Raw genomic sequence first — 24,074 nt, forward strand, 5'->3', positions numbered from 1 at the left:
TAATGTAATTTATGGGTCCAAGAAACAAGGGATGAAATCCTGGTCCCACTGAAGTCAATGATAAAACTTCCATAGAATTCAATGGGACAAGAATGTCAATGGGAGCAGTCACTCTAATCTATTTGACCAATGATAAAAGGTGTAGCAAGTTAGTTAGATGACCTCAACCTAATAATCCCTTGGACATCTAGCAATTAGCACTTTTCTTATAACGAAATGTCACTATATTCACCAAAATAAACTCTCACTCACAGAAGTAGAGATTTAAGGTAAATGTACATTTAAAAAACCTTCAAGAAACAGATCAAGCTGAAAAAGCTTGTAACTCCTACATAGTGTTTTAGAGAAAGTACGCTTACTCCACATGGCGTGCTCTCAGAATAACCTTGTAACCATCTCCTCTTGATAAAGGGAGTTCTGGGGAATCACAGATGACTATACAGTGGGTAGGATGTGAAAGTCTCTCACATGACAATACATAGAATGACCTAACTTCCTTAACTATCCAGGTGCAAAGGCAGAATATTGTCACATAACCCACTCAGGTCACTCTTTAAGGAAACAGACTGGTGCAGAGATCAGCAAGCATGGTTAACATGTTCAGTCCTGAGGATTGGCATTTAAAAGAATTTCACATTCAGAGGAAGCAGAAAATCCTCAATGTTTTTAATTAGGGGCAACATGTCCCTCTACAACACAGACAATTCACAAAAAGAATCTCCAGCCCAATGGGGTTTGCACTAACACACACAACATTACCAGTTATCGTAAAAAACTAGTTAAAACTCCAGTTATTAACTCCACAAAACCAGGCGGATGGATGCTTCCTTGCAACTGAAAGTTGCCTGCATATACATTCTATTATAGTTTATGTTCTTCAGCAACTACCACTATCCAACTAAGCAATCAAAACATTGACAAGGATGTCATGTTAGCTCTGACCTTCTAGGCTTAGGGTATTTGCCATGTAATAAAAAATTTGCCCAGTGTGCATACAATTCAAGAAGTTGGGATTTTCACTAATATGACACATTTTAAAAAGAAGGCAATGATACTCACTCATTAACAATATTTTAACTTACACTTACTCACAAAGCAAACTCTGAAAAACAAAAAAAGTAAGACAGTCACAACCTAACACACCAATTTCCAAGCAAAGGCTCATTATCCTGACACTCACCATAGCAATACAAAAAATACCCTCTTCAAATGTTTACGATAAAGCTAAGTATTAATCCTAAAATCTGTAATAGTTTTATTAATGTTTTCTACTAGTTCATATAGTTTCAGCTTTGGAAATCATCTTCTGGGGTCAGAGGATGTTGCTGCAATGCAAGTCTGAAGGTGAGTTAGCAGGGTGAGGACTAAAACCTGAGCAGTCTCCACTGTGCTGAAATGAGCAGGTCTGATCCATGATTATTAGTAATGTCCAGACAAGATGCTCCATTATGAGAAATAAAAGTTCCAGATAAAAGTTTTTGGGGAATAATTTTTGTACCATATTTTTAACCATATTTGCAGCAGAGCCTTGATCATATTAGCACTTACATTCCAGCTAATACTATTAGAGCTGCACACACGGTTTAAAAAATTAAAAAAAAAAAAGTAGGGCAGATAGTTTTTTGGAAGGGTGAAGGGAACGTGGGGTGAACCAAAAGTAAACACCAGAGACTTTTATAGATTGGCTTGAATTTGATTTTACAGTAGTGTGTTACAGATGTAACTCCATTGTCTTCAATTAAATTATTTCAGATTAACATTGAAGTGACAGCAGAACAGGCCCCACATGTACAAGTCTGATGCTTTCTGGGATCTTTTGCAGTCTCGTATTAAAAAAGTGCAAACAAGTTTAAACACACAGCTTTTAGAAAGGCTCCATAGATAAGACTCCTTTACATTTACAAGAACAAATGGATATAAACTGGCCATCAGGAAGTTTAGACTTGAAATTAGACAAAGGTTTCTAATAATCAGAGAGGAGTGAAGTTCTGGAACAGCCTTCCAAGGGGAGCCGTGGGGGCTTGAAGACTAAGCTTGATAAGTTTATGGAGGGAATGGTATGATAGGATAGCCTAAATTTGGCAATTAATTGATCTTTGACTATTAGTGGTAAATATGCCCAATGGTCTGTGATGGGACGTTAGAAGGAGTAGGATCTGAGTTACTAAAGAGAATTCTTTCCTGGGTGCCTGGCTGGTGAGTCTTGCCCACATGCTCAGCGTTTCGCTGATTGTCATATTTGGGATTAGGAAGGAATTTTCCTCCAGGGCAGATTGGCAGAGGCCCTGGGGGGTGGTGGTCTTCGCCTTCCTCTGGAGTGTGGGGCACGGAGGATTCCCTGCACCTTGAAGTCTTTAAACCAGAGGTGGGCAAACTATAGCCCGTGGGCCACATCCGGCCTGCGGGACCGTTCTCCTTGGCCCCTGAGCTCCTGGCCCTGGAGGCTAGCCCCTGGCCCCTCCTTTGCTGTTCCCCCTCCCCTGCAGCCTCAGTTCGCTGTGCCACCAGTGTAATGCTCTGGGCGGTGAGCTCTTGGGGCAGCACAGCTGCAGTGCCTGGCCTGACCCGGTGCTCTGTGCTGCTCGGCTGGCTCCAGCCAGGCGGCGCAGCTGCCTGTCATGGTGCAGCGGCGCCGCCAGCCACTGGTGCTCCAGGCAGCGCAGTGAGGGTGCAGGGAGTGGGGGTTGGATAGAGGGCAGGGGAGTTCAGGGGGTGGTCAGGGGCCAGGGGTGAGGATAGGGGTCAGTGTGGTCAGAGAGCAGGGAACAGGGGGGTTCAATGGGGGAAGGGATTCTGTGGGCGGTCAGGGAGAAGAGGTGGTTGGATGGGGCAGGGGTCCCGCGGGCGGAAGTCAGGAAGGAGCGGGGGGTTTGGATGGGGCGGCAGGGGGCAGTTAGAGGCCGGGGGACAGTGAGTGGGGGGTGGGTGGATGGGGCAGGAGTCCCAAGGGGCCGTCAGGGGCGAGAAGTGTGGGGGGGGGGAAGTCGGATGTGGGTGGGGGCTGGGCCACGCCTGCCTGTTTGGGGAGGCACAGCCTCCCCTAACCAGCCCTCCATACAATTTCCGAAACCCGATGCAGCCCTCAGGCCAAAAAGTTTGCCTGCCCCTGCTTTAAACCATGATTTGAGGACTTCAATAGCTCAGACATAGGTTAGGGGTTTATTACAAGAGTGGGTGGGTGAGTTTGTGGCCTGCGTTGTGCAGGAGGTCAGACTAGACAATCATAATGGTCCCTTCTGACATTAAAGTCTACGACTCCATGACATTTTCAACAATATAATGGGCCCTTCCTCCAGTTCCCAATGCGTGAGGTTATACAGAATCATAGAATCACAGAATATCAGGAAGGGACCTCAGGAGGTCATCTAGTCCAACTCCCTACTCAAAGTAAGACCAATCCCCAAATCGCCCCCTCAAGGATTGAACTCACAACCCTGGGTTTAGAGTTAATATATATGGGGGAACACTTAAGAACAGGACCAGGTCAAATCTGAATAGAGTCCCTAGTGAAATTATTTATGTAACTGTCAAGTGAGGATGGGAAGAAAGAAGGTACTATATTAATAAGAAGGATTTGACAAATCTGAATTTTTAATTTTGCAGTGGAATCTTTAGCTGTGAACAAAGGAGTCACCATCTCTATCTAGAAAAGTTACTTTTTGACTCAGGCTTCAGGAACAGATACTGAGCTGGTTTAAGACTTGACATAATTAGCTAAGGTATGGCAGAATATATGCTTTGAAAGAGTGTTGCAGCATGACCCTTACATAGATTGACCAATTTAAAGGTCTGTGTATGGTATTCCTTTCCCAGCTGAGCTTGCAGTGAGGGTATTTGGGATAAAAAAAATCATGTCACTGTATTGTTTTTACTGTTCTTATTTTTGTGCTTTTTTGTATTTCAAAAACAAAACATTTTTGTTTACTATGAAAATGTGGTAATTTTATATAAAGCAATTAAAACTGCCATGAGCAGCATAATCACCTTCACTAAGGTGAGCAGACAAGAGGGACAGAGACAAAGGCCATGCTGGGCTCTTGTAAGCACAATGAAAGCAAGACTATCTAGTATTTTAGATTTCTTTAAACTATACTTTTATTGCATTAAGTAATTTCCTTTCATTTTTGAAACTCTTTTCAAGACATCCGGATTTTGCAAAAAGCCCTTGCAAAAGTTTAACTAGACATTTTGCTTTATATACTAAGGTTAAATGAAATGATCCATTGAACCTCTTGCTCCTTTGATTAAGAGTTACTGGAACACCCGAGCCTGACAGCCAGGAATATTACAATCTGCATTTAATTAGGGCTATCGCACCTAGGGTAGTTTGTTACAATGGAAAGCTACAAGAAAAATAATGTAAAATCCTTTCCCTTGCTGAAAAGGATAATTCATTTTTAGTTCTAGTATTCACTGTAGGCTTGTAGCAATATCATGTCTTATATCACAGTATTTTCAGAAAGCCAATACCTCCCCATACACGTTTGTTACAAAAAGAAAACCATAAAAAAAAACTAGAAGACAAATGCAAAAACCTTCAACTTCATAGTTACAGAGCAAATAATAAAAAAACCCAAACCACAAGAATGTTCTTATCACCAAACGTTCCTATAAACAGGACATCTGGACTGCAATGTGAACACGGCAACCTTTGCAACTACAGTATGATTATCTTGTCAATATGCTTGCATGCGGTCTCTAGACCAGTGGTAATGAGCCTGTTTCTCAGACAGTCAAGAAGTAACATTTACAGAAATGGATACCACAGCTTATTTCCCCTCCTCCTCTTAAAAACAGTAAATAGATGGCAGAGATACAACTCCGGCTCTGCTGAAGCCCTATGTAGTTTGTCTGCTTTTGGGATGCTGTCCAAATGACTGAACAATCCAAGCAGTTACTGATGAAATTGAAAGTTCAATTTGCAACAGATTTCATATAGTAGTGCATTCCATATGGCAACAGTAGAAAAGGGTAGGTAGGGCTACGCTTAAAATGCTGCTGCAGCTGTGCCGCTGTAGACACTACAGCAACAGCAGGGGAATCTCCTGTTGCTGTAGATTGGGGTGGGCAAACTTTTTGGGCCAAGGGCCACATCTGAGTGGGGAAATTGTATGCAAGGCCAGGGCAGGGGGTTGGGGTGCAGGAGGAAGTGTGGGGTGCAGGAGGGGGTGCGGGAAGAGGCTCAGGGCAAGGGATTGGGGCAGAGGAGAGGTGCAGGGTGTATGGGGGGGCTCAGGGCAGGGAGTTGGGGTGCAGGAGGGGTGCAGGGTGCAGCAGGGGGCTTAGGGCAGGGAGTTAGGGGGTGGGGTGCAGGTGGGGTTTGGGCTCCAGCCCGGCGCTGCTTACCTAAAGTGGCTCTGGGGTGGCAGGAAGTGTCTAATTCCAGGAAGCGCTGTGGCCCCGGGGGGGGGGGGCGGGGGGCCGGGATGGAGGGCTCCGCATGCGCTGCCCTGGCCACGCCTCCAGGTACCTCCCCCAAAGCTCCCAATGGCAGCAGTTCCCCGTTCCCGGCCAATAGGAGCTGCAGGGGGCAGAGCCTGGAGGCAAGGGCAACGCACAAAGCTCTCTGCCCCTCCACCTGGGGGCTGCAGGGAAGTGGTGCCAGCCGCTTTGGAGAGTGGCGCGGGGCCCACAGCGCCGCGGGGGGCAATCCCACAGGCTGGATCCAAAGCCCAGAGGGGCTGTAGTCAGGGCCAGCTCCAGGCACCAGCTGAGCAAGCTGGTGCTTGGGGCGGCAGATTCTAGGGGGCGGCATTCTGCCCAAACCTAGGGCAGCACTGACGCTTTTTTTTGGGTTTTGTTTGCTGCTCTGGCCGCCCAGTAGGGCGCGGAGGAGGGGAGCGCCCTGCAGCAAACTTGGCAGGGCAGCCCGTGTCCTTCCCTCCCAGCAGACAGTACGGCAATCGGGGCCGCGGGGTGAGCTCCCCGCTGAAGCGCTGGCCACCCCCCTTCTCTCTCTCCACCCTCTTGCTCCCTCTCCCTCCCCCCCACTAGACCAGGCGCGCACTCTGTAGCACAGGGAGTCGCCCTGCACCCTGGGTCCGGCCGCCCTATAGGGTTTTTTGTTTTGGTTTTTCCCCTGCTTTGCCAGCCGTGCCGTTGTCCCCCGTCTCCCCCCTTTGCCGCTCCAGCCATGTTTTTTTTTTCTCCCCCTGCTTTATCGCTCCGGCTGTGCTGCAGGTTTTTTTTTTCCACCTGCTTTGCCGCTCCAGCCGCACCTGTTTTTTTGTTTTTGTTTCCCCCCTCCTCCCGCTTTACTGCTCCAGCCGCACCGTGTTTTTTTTTTGTTTTTGTTTTTCCCCCCGCTTTGCAGTTTCAGCCGCGCCGGTTTTTTTTGTCCCGTCCCCCCACCCCCCCGCTCTAGCCGCGCTGTGGTTCCCCCCCCCACTTTGCCGCTCCAGCGCGCCCCCCCTTTTTTTGTTTTTGTTTTGCTTGGGGCGGCAAAAAAGCCAGAGCCGGCCCTGGCTGTAGTTTTCCCACCCCTGCTGTAGATAATCCCCAAGAGGTGGTAGTTAGGTCAATGGAAAAATTCTTCTGTCTATCTAGCACTATCTGCTCCGGGGCTTAGGTCAGTGTAGCTACATCTCTTTGGAGTGTGTATTTTTCACACCCCTCAGAGACGTAGCTATGAAAATGGAAGTTTTCAGTGTAGACCAGCTCAGGTAACCTCCCTCAACTTCAGAGTCACAGGTACCACTTCTCACACTGCAATCACAATTCATCCAGTACTGTACAATTTGAAAAGAATCTGGAAGATGTTGGTTTTCCACAGCAGGGCCTGCCTTTCGACTGTAGAGTCAGCTAATAGTCCTATAATCTCCCTGAATGCACATTTTTGGACTGAAGAAGCTCATCAAGTGAGTCTCATCAAAAAGGATAACTGATAAAACAAAATATGGAATGAAAAATACATTATCTATAAACTCATCTAAACAAATAATGCAGAAAACTCCCTAGATAGCCTACTCAAGGGACAACTCCAACACCACATTAAAAATCATTGTTTTATTTAACTTTTACTCCTGAGGGAATTCTGCACCACTGCACATGCACAGAATTCACATAGGTGCTGGAACTAAGGGTGCTGGGGGTGCTACTGCATGCCTTGGCTTGAAGTGATTTCCATCATAGATAGGGTTAACAATTTGGTTCAGTGGCTCTCAGCATCCCACTTTACAAACTGTTCCAGAACGCCTGAGAATGTATGTCCCCTGCAGAATTTTTTTTTCTCTACAGAAAATACTTTCTGCTGGAGAGGAGCTGCAGTTATACCTTTCAAGCACCAGGGGCTGCTATGGTGCCAGAACGGAGGACAGCCACTCCTGGGCAGGAGCAGCCAGCTGCCGATAGAGAGCAGAAAAGGCTGCGTATCTTACAGCATCCTGCCCGTGGGGCCAGTTGAGATGACACGGGGATACCAGGGGAATGGACAGCTTGGTGCACATGGGGCTGCTGGGGGCGGGGTCACAGACTGGGATTCAAAAGATTTAGTGGGAGAGACTGACTGGGGGAGGGTGCAGGGACATATGGGGATGGGGAGGAGGGGTATCAGAGATTATTTCCCTCTCCCTCAGACTCCCCCAAGCTTTTGCACTGCTTCTAAGGGGTGTGAGAAATATGTTTCTGCATTGTAGTATAAATGAATTGTTACTGAAAAGTTCTGTATTAATATGCCTAGCAAGGAATCTATATGTCAAAAAACGTTTCCTGAATCTTTTTTGCTATCTGTCTTGTTACAGACATACTTGCTGATAGGTATTTTTAAATAAATTACCAAAATACTTGAAACTGGCATGATTATACGGTGTTATTTTCACAAATAAAATTTGCAGAATTTTAAAATATTGTGTGCAGAATTTTTAATATTTTGGTGCAGAATTCCCCCAAGAGTAAGCTTTATTGTTAGTAAACATTTTAGCAATCCAATACAGATATCCAGTTTTTCACTCAGGAGTTTTCTCCAGGTTTGCAATTTGTTTTCTTCTGCTGATTTTTTTTTTTTTTTAAACACACATCCTGGTACTTGAATTTCATGTACCTGAGTTAAAATGGGTCAACTCAAAACGACTGCTAGTGTGGGTGAACACTACAAACTGGCTTGTCTTCACTAGGATTTTAACTTGTTACCTAACTCTAGTTAACAGCACTTTTTCCTAGTGAAGAAGAGGCCTTGTTGACTTCAGCAGCCACTCATCCTAAATATATTCCCTTGGCACAACAGAGCACAGATCCTGCTCTCCCACCACCCCCAAAGTGTCACTTAATCAATGGGGACTTCTATTGGAGTCACAGGAAAAATAAATCAGACCACTCCATTCCATAAACATAGGGATCCATGTGTGACAGATTTGTTTGCCCACTTGCTCTTTGAGGGATGGGGGGGGGGGGGTGATGGGTGTGCACCAGTCTTCACAGAGAAGGAACAATCAGGCTTTGGAAACTCAATTCATCCATTCTTTCACAGAGAAAGAATTACAAGCATCAATTAGCAGAAGAGGGGAACACAAACACCAACATGTGAAGTCTCATCAAAATAAGGAAGGGAAACTTTAACAGGCAAGATAATTCTAGAAGAGTTTCTATGAGCCTATTAATTATTAATTTGAATGCAGAACTGAACGGTTAATCTCTCTTTAAATCTGACAGGGATTTCCCCATTAAACCAAACAAACTCAATTTGAAAAGTGTTTTTTTGCTAATAATTAAGCTACACAAGCAACCAAAGCTGCTTTCAGAAAGTTATTGTCCAGTAAATCTCATGACTCTACTCTTAAGTATGAGTAACTATTGAATCAGCATCTATACTCTTAATTGTTTCACAGTTCATGGAGAAGACTAGTTATAGACAAAACACATACTGCAAGAATGCAGATGTTTAGGAGGCAGGTAAAAATGTAAGTAATCTTCAGGATGTGAACTTGGCTGTTAATTCAAGCATCTTAAACTTATAACAATTACCAACTTTGGTAAGTTTATCTGACGACCAGTTTCTAGGAGATCAGCGACCATATGACCAGGAGAGCTTACTCCTAGGACCCAGACTTGTTTTTCTGAATAAGAGATTCTTTTTTTCAGGTAAAAAAAATAGCTTCGGAAAGGAACAAAATCACATACCTAATACTTATTCATGACAATGTATATTACACTTGTTACCATGAGCAGTTCTACAATTCTACTACAATTCCAATATACACATCAGTGGTACACTCCTTCATCTGGAATGGTGTTCAGTTCTGATCAACCAACCTCAAAAAAATTAACAGAAATAGAGATTTAGAAGTAAGCAACAGAAATGATCATAGCAAAACTCTAAGATGAAGAGAGATTGAAAATAGTTGACTCTTTACCTTACAAAGATGATTTTTTTAAAAAAGGATGCAATGAAAGTATACAAAACAATGAATGACATAGAAAAGGTACATCAGGAACTTCTATTTCCCCTCCCTTCAGATTGAAAAATGATCATTTGATGAAACAGAAAGGTGGCAAATTTGAAACTGATCAAAGGAAATACACAGACAACCTTAAATCTGGTAATTCCTAACTTTCAAGTGCTTGACTTTGCAATTTTAGCATTCTTTAAACTAGTTTTTAAATGTAAATAGAAATTGAGAGTTCTTTCACTCTACTTTGCAGCAGTGTGGAAAAGGAAGGGGATTTAAGGACATTCTCTGACCAAAAACTTTAACACAGCGTTAAGATTGACCAGCAGTGCCTCATTCCCTTCCAGAACACATCAAATGCACCTATACTTAAACCTCTGAAAACCAGGAAATACATAGTTATGAACCAGCCCCAACTCTCAATGTCAACTCTGCCCCCTGAAGCTGGCAAGAGCCACTGGGGTAATATTGTAAATATGTTTCAGCCAGGGCTGCGCTATAATAAGGCAACAGTAAAGCATGATTAAGTAAACATGCCAATTTATGTGATATGTTGTGTTCCACAGAATTGTATTCTTATTCACCTGCCTGCACTACGAGTGCCATTCACTGTGTTAGCTATATTGACTGGTGTAGGGATTACTTACAACATGAAACAGTTCAGTATAGGCCAGGTGTAGCCAGCTGGTGTTCACTAGGAGTCTATCTACATTGCAGTTAGACACCTGCGGCTAGCTTGTGCCAACTGACTTGGACTCACGGGACTCAGGTTAAGGGGCTGTTTAATTGTGGTGTAAATGTTCGGGCTCGGGGCTGCAGCCTTGCAAGGTTAAAAAAAAGTCTCTTTACAGTTATTTTGAATCTTAAGAATCCTCTGATGGAATTTTCAGATTATACCAATTAAAAATAAACATGAAAGTATTGTCTGAGATTTGTGCATTAGGTGCACAAAATAAAAAGCACAGAACTGTACAGGCTCTGGTGATTGCCTCTGTTTTCTTGGTACTGAACCTCTCTTTCATCCTTCTCAAAGTGATTTTTGTTAGTAGTAGTAACTTCTAGAATTTCTAAGATGCCATTGGTATTTCTTGCTTTATCCTAATCTCTCCTCTTGTCCTTGCAACCAATGAGTCTCCATCATGCTTAGTAACTATTTTACACCCAAATCTAATCATTCACCTTTACCTTGCATTACACTTGTCCTTGAAAGCTCACTCCCAAAATTACTCACATCACCTTGGTACCTCCACTATCAGCTAGTAATTCGGCCACTTGAGGCTATTCTGATTGAAATACACAATTAACAATTTTTCTTAAAAGCTTGTGACAAACTGGGAATCATTTGGAGTTCTTCCCTTTGAGCGTTTTAAGTTCCTCTCGTTTCTTCCTCACAACAGAGTTTCTTGGAAGGTTTCTGTTCCTTCATATGGAGTCAGCTTGCTCTGGAGCTCAAAACTGCTATGAAGTTTCCAGAAGCTTGGAATGAGTGACAGGGAATGGATCACTTGATGATTACCTGTTCATTCCCTCTGGGGCACCTGGCATTGACCACTGTTGGAAGACAGGATACCGGGCTAGATGGACTTTTGGTCTGACCCAGAATGGCCGTTCTTATGTTCTTAACTGCTCACATGATGGCTCCAAGCACCTTGCTCCACAATTTTCTGCACATTTTCCTTCTTCTCTGACCATATCCAGACTCCTCCTAGTTTCCTTTATATCCTCAGTAACTTATTCCTCTCGGCCATCCTCCTGTCAGCTAGCTAGCACTCTCCAGCATTGTTTTGTCACTGCACTTTATTTTGGTCTATTTTCTATCTCCCCTCCCATAATTTAAATGTACAATGGTAATTTTGTTCTCATTTTCTTAAATAGACAATGTAATTTCTTCTTTTATTCTTTAAATTCCACCCAACCCCATCACAAGTGTGCTGACAATCTAAATTGGCTTGCTATAGCTGTGCTCTAGCATGTTGAAATCCATGAATACTGAAAATAATCTATCCTACTTTATTTCCTGCTCTAGTGATTTTTACAGGACTGAAAATCAGCATTGATTAATGTACTTTGCGTTGTGGTATCCTATTCTTGTGAATATCATTCATATACTTATATAGAAATATAAATAAAGGTGAGTGTATCCTGCACTAATTGAAGTACAGGGAAGCCCTGAGGTAGCTGATTAGTAAGATATCTTGATACGTGTCCAGCTAAGTTCTGACATGTTAAGATACAAATCCCAACTCCTACCACTTCAGTAGCATAACATTTCCAACAAGGAGACACTAACCCCATTGCCAAATGCAAATTGCTCTATATTAGCATCTGGGATGCTGCCAAGATGAAAGAGTACAGCAGTTGTATTGAACTATGTTTGTAAAAGATTTCATATCTTTATCCTTTAACATACGAAAAATATCAAATCGCTCTTAGGACATGAAATTATTCCACAATGAGTTAGTCTTACAGATTCACTTTATTTTCACAAATTTTGTATCTACAATATTCATTCAGTATGTAGGTGTGTGCACCTTATGAAGCCAAACTTCCCCATAGGTAGATGCCTTATAAACAGGGCCCATATATGTTCTGGAATTCCACAACTGTGGAACTCTCCCCTTGCTGACTAACTGTGCTCTCAAATGTAAGCTCTCTCAAAAGAAACATTATATGTTCCTAGCACTTAGAACTGCAAATAAATATTAAATGAATGACTACAACAATAGCTTTGGGAGAGGTGTGAATTGTTAAATCTTTAGGTTAGCTATTTCACTGTTGATCAGGAACATCCATTTAATGTATTTATCCTACATTCCAAAATATATATTTTTAATCATAAAGACAAGCAAATATATGGTTCCTCCTTAAAGAGCATATAATCAACTACTTCATGTTCCTTCTTTCATTATTTTGTGCACTTGTGTACTAGAGACATTTAGCTCACTGCTCAAAGACCAGAACTGACTTGTCTAGATTAACTAAAACACAGAATAACTTCCCAATAAATATGATGCAGTGTTTCCTCTAAGGATACATCTATACTACCTGCCGGATTGGCGGGTAGTGTTCAATGCATCGGGGATCGACTTATCACGTCTCGTCTGGACGTGATAAATCAATCCACTAATCGACGCCTGTACTCCACCTCGGCAGGAGGAGTAAGCGCAGTCGACAGGGGCGCCGCAGCAGTCGACTCACCGCCGTGAGAACAGCCAGGTAAGTCGAACTAAGATACTTCGACTTCAGCTACGCAAATAGTGTAGCTGAAGTTGCGTATCTTAGTTCGAAAACAACACCCCCCTCCCCCCAAAGTGTAGACTAGCCCTAAAAGGGACGATTTAAGACTAAGTTAGGTTAAGTGATTTACCTAAAACCAGACTTCTCCCTCACTGAACCCCAAATACTCCAGTTCATCATCATCAATACTCTGCATTTAAAAAACATCTTCACATTTAAGAACCATACAGTGCTTTACAGACAGCAATAAATTCAGCTTCATACACCCCCCTGTATGTTATGCATTATCCTCATTTTATAGATGGGCAAGTTCTGAGTGAGTTAGTGGTAAAGCCAGAAACAGAACTCGGATCTCTTCATGTAAAAACACAAGATCTGGGAGCCATTAGACCATGTTCTCTTCCAATATTGCAAGCTTTAGACAGAATTATACTAGTAAATGTATTATTACTTTATGAGCTTGCTTGCCTTTTGTATTCTAAATAGATTTAATTTTTGTGGCTCAGTACAAAAGTTCTATGATTAAGAGTCTCTCCAGTTCAAAGTTGATCATCACTGAATTACATATGTACTTTCAAATAATTAAGGGAACCACATCATGAGTGGGCTTTTATCTAAGGTAGGAACTAGACACTTTATAAAGTACTGTACTTTTCAAAACAGGAAGAAAGATACTTAATTGATCAATTAATTTTGAAGAAGAGTCAACAATACTGAGAAAATAGATTTGAGCAACCAGATTTGAAATTTAATATAAATCTAATATTTTAAAGAGAATACCAAAAGAGATCCATTCTTACAGTTTTTCCAACACTTCCATGCTCACTTTTCTTTTCCTGCTGCTGCCACTCTCTTTTCTTAGGTCACGTCTACACTAGCACTTATGTCAGCAAAACTTTTGTTGCTCAGCTTTTCAGCTTTTGTTGAAAAAAAAAAATGCGCCCCTCAGCAACATAAGTTTTGCCGGCATAAGCACTTGTGTGCATAGCACTATGTCAGCAGGAGATGCTCTCTTACCAACATAGCTACCGCCACTCGTTGAGCTGGTTTTATTTTGTCATTGGGAGAGCTCTCTCCCATCAACATAACACGGCTACACAAGCGATCTTACAGCAGCACAGCTATATCAGAACAGCTGTGCTGCAGTAAACTTGTAAGTGTAGACATGGTCTCAATGGCATTCCTTTTTAGCAGAGAAGTGAGCAATGATGCCACCTCCCTATCCAAAGGCAATCAGTTTGCCACCATCAGCAATCACTATGTTGTTTAAAAATAGAAATCAATCTCAAAATGTGATTTGGCAAACAGCAGCTTAAACATTCAGTAGTTCTCTTTCGCTTCTTCACCATTTGTTATTTGTCGTTCCTAAAATGCGAGACATGAAAAGAAACATCTCAAATATAATTAACAGCTAGACAACAAAGAATATCACGTCATAAATTTTAACACAAATCCAGTGTGTGAATCACATAATCTTCTTAGTAAGAGTGCTCTTTGTATAACCAGCTCCCGGAATGTTGTGATGTTTCAAACAGTTGTCTTCATTTTCTGATAAAGACTACTGTGACTTTTCAGGGAGTCACCAAGAGGCCTTGCCAGGAGTTAAGGCAGCAACTGCTTCCTCCCAACATCTGTCATAACTGAAAAGCCAATGCCTTTACATTTCTTACAATCTGCTGCATCAGCTTTTTCAATATGGTTAGTTCTCACATATGTTACATACCTGCCAAACAAATGGCACAGAAAAACAAGATTCTGAAAATTCTAGAGCATAGTAGGGCATTTTCTACACTAAAGAAATTTTGCATACTAAACACAATAAAAAGATCATGGGACTTAAGGTCCACTTCAATAAGGCTCAGGACAATAATAATCCATTTGATGCAGGGAAGACCACCTCTGGTCTTTGAAGAACTCATCTGAATCTTTGGTACTTTCCCTTCCACACAGGAACCATGAAATGCCGTGGTGAGACAACAAGAAGGGGACCAGAAAGATGAGGAGACTGAAAGAGATACCCAAGACTTTATCATTATAAGGCAGACTAGAGGGAAATCGCACACTGCCAGAACTTTGTATTTTTTCTGTGATTAAATAAAAGGCTCCATTCTCCAGAGATCTCAGTTTGGTAATTCTATCATCACTAATAGATTAAGAAAATCACTTTTTTTTGTTAAATAGTTTACTGTGGGACAGGAAGGGCAGGTCACCGTTCAGTACTGACACATCTGTTGCAATACAACAGAAAATGCATTTTACCAAGTGGGTAAAAAGAACTGAGATGGGGAAACTTATGCATGGAGAGAAATCTACTTTTTAACACCACTCCTAATGCCAATTGATGTGTTACATCACTCATTTGCTAGAGATACTGATGCACATAACAGGTATCACCACTATTTAAGGTCCAAGTTTCTTCAGACTCCCTCTCTTCTCAATGAGCCTTTCAAATGTATTTAATGTTATTCTTAACAAGCATTCATAGTATAACAGTAAATATATTTATATTAGTTTAAAAGATTCTAATATGCAATTAGTCAGCCAACTAGATGGTTTTATATGACAGCTTCAGAGTTTTTCTCTAGAACAGACAAAATGTATTGTTCATACAAGCAAAATCATCAAGCTATTGACTGTAGAGGGTCCCTTTCACAAAATCCAAAGATTCATCAAAAAGACAATGCATTTCACTTTGTCATCCAAAGGACAATGGGACTTCAATGATATTTAATTGTTTGTCAGTGGGGATGAGTTTGGAAGTTTTATAAATGAAAACAGAGACAGACTAACATTTCTACTGTCATCAATAAAGCAGTTCAAAGGCAGTGTCAGTAAGACATAGTGACTGATTTCACAGTTCATTGGTCCAGACAGTGTTTGTAAACCACTGACCCAAAAACACAAAGGATTGCTCAGGGCCTCTTTAATAGGGTATGTCAACTGAAGAGACTTACAGACTGTTATACAATGGAAATCTATTGGAAACCAAAGGGTGGTCTGACAATGTTTCCTAAAAATCCTTTAAAGAATTTATTTTAAACAAGCCATATTAACCTAGTTAACTGAACAGTGGTCAGACAATGCTAAATTAGCAAACGTTTCTAATTCCTCTCCCTCCTCCCTGGGTCCATAATACGTAGTTGTCTCCCCTTATCACAGCACTACTGTACAGCTACTAAAAGCTTGCTAGGAAACTGCCATCAGTATCTAATTACAGTACAGCTAATTGATTTTCAAAAACACATGTATAGGTTTGAAGTCAAATGAATGAAATTAACCAGCTAAAGTCAAACATTTTAAAGTGCTAAAGATCCAATAGCTAATTCAAAAGCTTTAATACAGATTCAAAATTGACATTATAGTACTAAGGTGCTAGTAAGACTGGACTGCTTCAGATCTTCGGTGCAGAAAGATCCTCATTTAATGTTACAACTACCACCTCCCCTTAACTTTTATTGATACTTAAGACGGCTGGATTCTATTGTGTACATTACAAAATTGCACAGCAAAAGAAGCATCTCATAATGCATCAATTAACTTTACAAAGTTGCGTCCATTATAACATGAACTTTCCTAGAAAATGTTTCAGGCACTTTGGTGGTACCTATGCTAGTCCTTTTTCCAAAAAACAAAACAAAAGAAAAAAACAACAAAAATCTTTCAGGTGGTTCTGCTCCATCACCAGGAATATTTAAATAGACAGGGTTCCTGCAGCAGCCAGCACCCTGCACAGAGTAAGTGTAAATGACATTGTAGTGAAAACACCAGTGACCAGAAGCGCATTGTCTACACTAGCATTTCACACTGTTGATACTATCTGTGGCGCTAACTTGGTGGTATCAATTTTAGGAAATACCGGGGGGGGGGGGGGAGGCTATAAAAAAAACAAAAACAAAAACAAAAAAAACCACCCACCCCAGAATGGATCCCTCATGGAAAACCACATTTTCATTCTAAAGCTCTACTATGCAGTTAATTAATTTCATGTATGGAGGCCTCAAGTCAGTTACAAACTCCTCATAGAGCCCTCCACTGTCTGTTCACTGCTTACTCTCTTCCCCACTATTTTTACATTTGAAAGAGGAGACAAATATAGAAACTTTGCCTACTGAATCTCATTTCCAGAAACCTAGACCTAAACTAATGGTAAAGCAACAAGCTCAAGGGCTCCTGTATATTCCTCTCAAGATGCACATACTGTACTTTAGTAGACTGCAACTGCACATTTAAAATTAAAACATGGCAGAGCAAGGGCTAGTTTAACACTAGGGTTGTCAACTTTCTACTTGCACAAAACCAAACACCCTTGCCCTGCCCCCTGCCACATCTGTCCTCTGAGTCCCTGCCTCTGCTCCATCCCTTATCCAAGGCCCTGCCCCGCTCACTACATTCCCCTCCTTGCCCTGTCACTCACTCTCCCCACCCTCACTCACTCACTCAGGCTGGCTCAGGGGGTGGGGGGTGGGAGAGGGTGAGGGCTCCGGCTGGGGATGCAGGCTCTAGGCTGGGGGGGTGAAACTGAGGGGTTTGGGGTGCAGGAAGGGACTCTGGGCTGGGGGGGTGGAACTGAGGGGTTTGGAGCATGGGAGGGGGCTCCGGGCTGAGGCAGGGGGTACTGGCTCTGGGCTGTGGGTGCAGGTTTCGGGGTGGGGTCATAAATTAGGAGTTCAGGAAGGGCTCCAGGCTGGGGCAGGGGGTTGGGGTGTGTGGGGGGGAGTGAGGGCTCCAATTGGGAGTGTGGGCTCTGGTGTGGGGCCAGGGATGAGGGATTTGGGGTACAGGAGGGGGCTCCAGCTGGGACTAAGGGGTTTAGAGGGTGGATCAGGGCTAGGGCAGCGGGCTGGGGCATGGGAGGGAGTCAGAGGTGCAGGCTCTGGGCAACGCTTACCTCAAGCAGCTCCTGGAAGCAGTCGTGTAACTGGGTCCTTTCCTCTGCCCCCCCGCCCGCTAAGCTCTTTGCTGTTCCAATAAAGCACTGCGAGCCTTTTCTTGATGCAGCACCCATGGCTTTTATTCACACAAAGTTCCCACCACCAGCGATACTATTTACAGAGCCTTACAGGTCTTACTGTCTCCTCTTTTACAGGGAGTCTCCCCCAGCCTGGAGACTGCCCTTTCCCTGGCCATTCCACCCCTTGCTCTGGCTGCCAGCCAGCCTTTATGGCTCTTCAACCAGCAGGCCCACAGGTGCAGCCAGTTCCAGAGGCCAGGCACCAGACTTCTCCCCAGCCCCAATCTATTTCCCCTGATTGGAGCTGGCTGAGCAGGGGCTAATTAGGTGCCCTTGCAGCAGCACCCTGCTACAAGTGGCATGTCCCCTCCCTCTGGCTCCTATGTGGAGGCAGGGCCAGGCAGCTCTGTGCACTGCACTGCCCTGTCTGCAGGCGCTGCCCCCGCAGCTCCCAGCCAATGGGAGCTGCGGAGCCAGTGCTTGGGGTGGGGGAAGTGTGCAGAGCCCCCTGGCTTCCCCTACTCAGAGGAGCCGGAGGGTGAACATGCGGCTACTTCCGGGAGCTGTGCAGAGCCATGGCAGGAAGGGAGCTTGCTTTAGCCCTGCTGTGCCAACAACCAGACATTTAACAGCCCGGTCAGGGCTGCTGACTGGAGCCACCAGGTTCCCTTTTAGAATTAGAAGCTGTGAGGTAAAATAATCATGGAGATGCAACATTGCTAAAACCCCTCTAAAAGAAGCAGTGGAAAGGAGTTTTCCGCAAAAAGGGGTCTGCACAGGTCCTCTTTCTTACATGATGAGAACAAATGAGAAGAAATCCTGTTTACTATTTTTAATTTTCATCATACACTTCCCACCTAACATGCAGTCTTTTTTACATTAGTTGATGGTTGTATTGCCAACCCCAGTTCAAAAATCATGAGGCAGATTCTCTCCTTCCCACTCCCATCCCCCAAAATGATGAGATTTTATTTTAATTTTAAATAGCACTTTCTGGTCCAGAGATTTGGGGCCACATTTTTAGACCGTCTTTTGAATTTTGAAGTCCCCCTGCCCACTCCCAATGTGTCTGAGACAATAAGGGTGTACAACAGAGAGTAACATGATTTTGGCCCCCGCTACAAGAGCTCCACTGAAGGATTCAAACGAAACATGGCCCCATTGTACTAGGCACTTTGCAAATACATAGGTACAAGACAGTCCCTGCTTACAACATAGTAGGAAGTGTGGAAGCAGGGAAAGAATTAAGAAGGATTTGAAGGGAATTTTAATGCATGTCAGTCAGTTAGCAAGAGTTAGGCCAGCTGTAACCCTAATGACGTGAGACTTGTAGAAGCAAGGATAGTGTGAGGCGAGAGGAAAAGAAATGTGTAAAAAGTTATTACGACCTTGTACTGATAACCAAATATGCAGGCTAGTGTCTTCTAGGAGTGAGAAAAATAAGATAGCAGAATGGCTTATGTATAAACAAAATGCAGTTGTTGCTCATTATTGTCTGTATTATTGCTAGTTATTGTCTGTAACAAAGGTATAAATGCTTGCTGTAATTGTTTACCAGTTGAGAGACCTGTTCGGGACTGGGGCGACCCTGTGTCCTAGGGCACTCTCTCCCTCCATTGTAATTACTGGAGAAATAATAAAGTATTTGATTTTGCTGCACCCAAAGAAAAAGCGAGAACTGAGTTTTTCTCCGACAATTTGGGGGCTCGTCCGGGATGGCAACGCCCACGGACCCACAGACGGCTACTACGGATCATTCCCCTTCGAACCCCATGGCGCCACATGAGAGGTATGAGACCTTTGAAATCTCTATTGGGGTATCGGAGGAGGACTGTCCATGGGGACGTCTGTCTCTGTTGGGCTCACGCCATCTGAACTTATTGACTGTGCAGCAAGATCAGATGCAGAGTAGTATTGGGGAAAGGCCCCAACAAGGTTAGTTTATAGCAGTACTGGGAACTGCTGAGTTGGCCAATAAGGTAAATGCATAAGGTAATGCATAGGTAAATGCATTAGAATGCACCGGTGCTGAGGGGTTTTTACCGCCTCAAGAGGGGTTGTCATACCGCCTCATGGTATTGGGTCCGGACCAGGTAAAGATGCATCGTGGTTTAAAAAAAAAAAAAGGAAAAAAGAGAAAAAGAGGCCTTGGTGTGCGTGTGTGTACACACCAGTGTGAGTGACTGTTACCGGAAGACGCCCAGAGTACCCTGTGAAGCGAAAGCTCGTGACCAAGACTACTCTAACGCAAGCCCGGTAACTAGTGGATCTTTAGGAGATCTGACCCTCGGTGGGCTGACTCGGCCTGGCATAGTCTGGCGAGGAAGCTACCTGGGTCTAGGAGTGTGTGAACCCATATTCCCTCTCCTTTCCTTTCCGTGTGGGCTACTGACAGTCTGATCATCTCACTGGACGCAATCAGAGTAAGCGGCGCCGTCTCCCAGAGACTAGCCAACGCTCTTTGCTGAAGGGAGGTGTAGGAGAGTCATAGTCATCCTCGTTAGTCTCTCCTGTGTGAGTACCCTGTAGGAAGAGATCCTTAGTTTATGAGCCGCTAGCACGGACAGGGCACCCTCCCTGTGTGTGTAAGTGGAAAATGGGGCAGGGACAGTCTAAACATTCCACCTTACCCCCTAAGGGTACCCCAGCATATTACATGTACGTACATTATGGTCCTAAAACCTGCAGGTATTTAGAGAATTGAAATCTTTACACGCATGAAAATCTATCTAAACAATGCCCATTAGAAGGTACCTTCAATCTAGGTAAGATCATACATCTCAGAGGAGCTTTTAATCACCAAAGAAAAGCCTCTGACACAGTGTGAGTAATTTGTCTAGGATCGGGTTAATTTGAAATTCAGCTTGGCTTAGAGATAAAGAGAAAGTTGCTCTACGTTCAAGGTCAAGAATCAACGCAGACTATGCTAAGTACAAAGAAAAACTGCTTTAGGCCCCAGCTGGCTGTGGGGGCTGGTGTGGCTTGGTGACACTGGAGAAGCCACAGGCAGCCGACCTGGTCTGGAATCTCTGAAAGAGACACCACAGGAGAGTCCAAGGTGTAAAAGAACAGCCCTCCCAAGAGCAGAAGCATGTTGGAAATTCTGGACACGCTGTATACAGGATAATCTCCCGTCCACCTATTCCCCTTCTCTGAACGTTATACACAGACGTGGCCAGTCTGGACATGTGAGTATTAAAATGGCTTAGGGCTTGGAGCATTCATGTTTTTCCTGAGTGATGTGGGAGCGTTCCCAACACTCTCCATTGTTGTTTTATTGTTTTTAATGAAGCTTTAAAATGTGGTTATATGGTGTGTTTTATCTTCCCACAACGTCCTGCAATGGCAGCCTGATCACCTGACATGAGAGAGAGATTGGTAACAGAAATTTGTCACAGTTTGGTGAGCAATTGAGAATGGGGGAGCCCTGCAGAATTTACACCATCTATTTGTTTTACCCTTGTTATTTTATGTTTGCTTTGCTTGGTACTGTTGGTGTTATATGTTGAGGATTGCATGATTAAAGGTGTGCCCACTCTCAGCCACAGTAAGTCTGAGAACTGGAGAGGGGTTTAGCATTCCTCTCTCCACCCTGGTTGACCGGGAAGGGTGGCAGGTGGATCTACCCCCAGTCGTAGCAGGACTGGGCAATAGAGTAGTTGGAGAAAAGGGAAGAGATGTGTACTTGATAACTAGAATTGAGCAATTAAGATCATAGATCATGAACCAGGCAGCAACTCAAACGTGTGCCCAGGGCAAGTTGCAGGCCTTGAGACAGGACTTCCAGTTAGAAAAGCAAGCCCTGGCTAAGCAAGTATCGGTCCTTCAGGGACTCATTAAAATTTAACCATTTGTGCTCAGCATATGCCGTAATAGCAGTGTGTTTGCCACAAGAGGAAATTGAATAGTTAAACGCCAATGGGCCATGCGTTTTTGCCCAGGTGGCAAGCCTCATGAGGGAGGATTCGAATAGTCTTGTGAGTAAGAATGTTTAAGAGAAGAGACCAGGAAGGGTGGGGGCTAGTTGAGAAGCCCAGCCTCCTAGCTAAACTGGTATTGGAACAAGTTGGTGCCCATGGAAGGGATGGTTCAGCGAGAAAAGCAGGATCGGGCCCAGGCAGGCAGGCAACAGAGAGATTGGAAAACAGGTTGGAAACTTTTGAGGGTGTAGTGGAAGGAAGGAGTAAGTAAGTATAAGCATGGGGATTTCAAATACCCAGGAGAATATTTGGAATAGGTAATAAAGGTAATATTTGGAGATATACCAGTCTCCTAGAACTGGAAGGGACCTTGAAAGGTCATCAAGTCCAGCCCCCTGCCTTCACTAGCAGGACCAATTTTTGCCCCAATCCCTAAGTGGCCCCCTCAAGGATTGAACTCACAACCCTGGGTTTAGCAGGCCAATGCTCAAACCACTGAGCTATCCCTCCGCCCTGGTGATTTTAATTGATAAGTGATAAGTGATTTAAGGAAGAGTTAACTCTGTAGTTGCTGGAGGGAACAGCAGTTGAACTTTGTAAAAATGCTAAAGAGGAAAGTTCTTGGTGTCTTTTGCAATGTTTGTAAATAAATTCAGGCAAAGAAATTATTAAATTGCAATCATTTGGCTATGAACAATTTTGTTGAATTAGCTAAAGAATGTATACAGTGCTACGTAATTGAAATCCTATTAAGCTCTAAGGGGCACTATGAGAAGTGCTTTTCTTTCAGTGTTTGAAAGCAGGAGTTAGAAGAAAAAAAGCCATCAAAATTCTGGTAAAGATAATTATGTCCCTTTTAAAGTAAGAATTTTTAAGTTGTTCATAGCTTTGGATCCAGAAGCAAGCCAGAAAGCAACTGTATTAATGCAAATTATCTAACTGATAAGGTAGAAGCCACTGAAACCTGGGCTGCCTATGAAACAAATACAAGGAAATATGGGGTAATTCCTCTGTTTTGCCTGAAATCAACAAGGGTATTTGTATATTTTAAGTAATAATTGACTACCCAGAAGGGGTAGACCTCTGTTTTTGTCTTTCAGATAATCAAAGAAAACTAATGCCAGCTGAACAGCATTCAACGTACCATGATTTACTGGCACAGTAAAAATTATGTTTTGTGTTCTATGTTCTGTCTTGTGGTGTTTGTCTCGTGGCCAGAATTGTTGTGTTTAATATTTTCATGGGATGGTCTGGTTTGAAATCAAGTGGAAGTGTTGGATTGAAATGCAGATACTTGTTTTGTTCAACTTAGAATACAAAGTGTTTGGATACATCAGAAAAATGTGATATACTAAAGTCTAATACATTTTCTTAAGAGAAAGAAACTACATTGGCCAAATCTTTTAATTGAAAATTGTTATTAAAATTTGCATATTAACAGTCTTTGGAAGCAAGGACATGAAAAGTTAACCCACTCCCCATATTGTACATGGGATCCTTCTGGCTACCTCAGATTTCTAGCCAGAGGGCTGGGGATGGTAGGAAGCTATTGCTGTTGTTAAATGTACCGCTCACAAGACCCCTCATGATGAAGTTACCCGTGGAAATGCTTTGGCAGACTCTGCAGCCAAAGCAGCGGCACTTTCCGTACCTCAGGCTGAAAATACTTGTGTCCTGATAGAGCAGCCTTCACTAGCCTCCCTTGAGGATCTGGCTAAGATCCAGGAGGCTGCATCAAGAACCGAGAAACACTCTTGGAGTGCTGCTGGATGCATTTTACATAATGATCATCTTTGGCGTGCCCCGGATGGTCGCCTGGTGGCACCGAAGATGTTAATGCCCTATCTTACTCGCATATACCATGGAATGGCACACGTGAGCAAAGGGGGGATGGTTGCTGCAGTTAACCGAGATTGGTGTGCACCCAGTTTCCCTTCTGTAGCACATTCCTACTGTCAACACTGTGTGATTTGTCAACAGCACAACATTGGTAAAACTGTTAAAGCTAAGCGGGCAGCCCACCCTCCTCCTTGGGGACCTTTTGTAAATATTCAGATTGATTTTATTCAAATGTCTAAATGTTGTGGTTATGAATATGTATTAGTTTTAGTTGATGTATTTACCAATTGGGTTGAAGCTTTTCCTTGCAGGAAAGCAGATGCCAGGACTGTTGTGAAACTTCTGCTTAAAGATTTTGTACCACGTTTTGGCATCCCTGTGAGTATCAACAGTGATTGTGGAACTCACTTTACTGGACAGTTTGTAAAGGAGTTATGTGCAGCTTTGCAGATCCAGCACAACCTTCACTGCCCTCACCACCCACAGTCTGCTGGGACAGTGGAACGCCAGAACGGGATTTTAAAAAATAAACTGGCCAAGATTTGTGCTGAGACAAACTTAAAGTGGCCAGATGCCCTTCCTTTGGTACTGATGAGTATGAGAGCCATTCCCAATCGAAAGACTGGACTCAGCCCTCATGAAATTTTGACAGGACGCCCAATGCGACTACCAACTGCACCCCCACTAACCCTAGCTCAGATGGACATTCATTTGATGGATGACATAATGCTTAAGTATTGTCAG

At 43.4% G+C, this 24,074-nt stretch overlaps 1 protein-coding gene across 17 annotated transcripts in view; it reads right to left on the reverse strand.

Moving 5' to 3' along the window:
* Positions 1–24,074, reverse strand: part of PEAK1 (pseudopodium enriched atypical kinase 1) — a 261,455-nt gene that overhangs the window by 212,631 nt on the left and 24,750 nt on the right. For 2 of the 17 annotated variants that reach the window (XM_039493402.1, XM_039493400.1), the window contains exon 3: positions 9,115–9,246. The exons of the other annotated variants lie outside the window; for them this stretch is intronic. The gene's annotated coding sequence lies outside the window, so the exon portion shown is untranslated. The remainder of the gene's footprint in view (positions 1–9,114; positions 9,247–24,074) is intronic. 17 annotated transcript variants of the gene reach the window in all.

This window comes from Mauremys reevesii, linkage group 10 (genome assembly GCF_016161935.1).
Source record: "Mauremys reevesii isolate NIE-2019 linkage group 10, ASM1616193v1, whole genome shotgun sequence".
Taxonomy (NCBI): domain Eukaryota; kingdom Metazoa; phylum Chordata; order Testudines; family Geoemydidae; genus Mauremys; species Mauremys reevesii.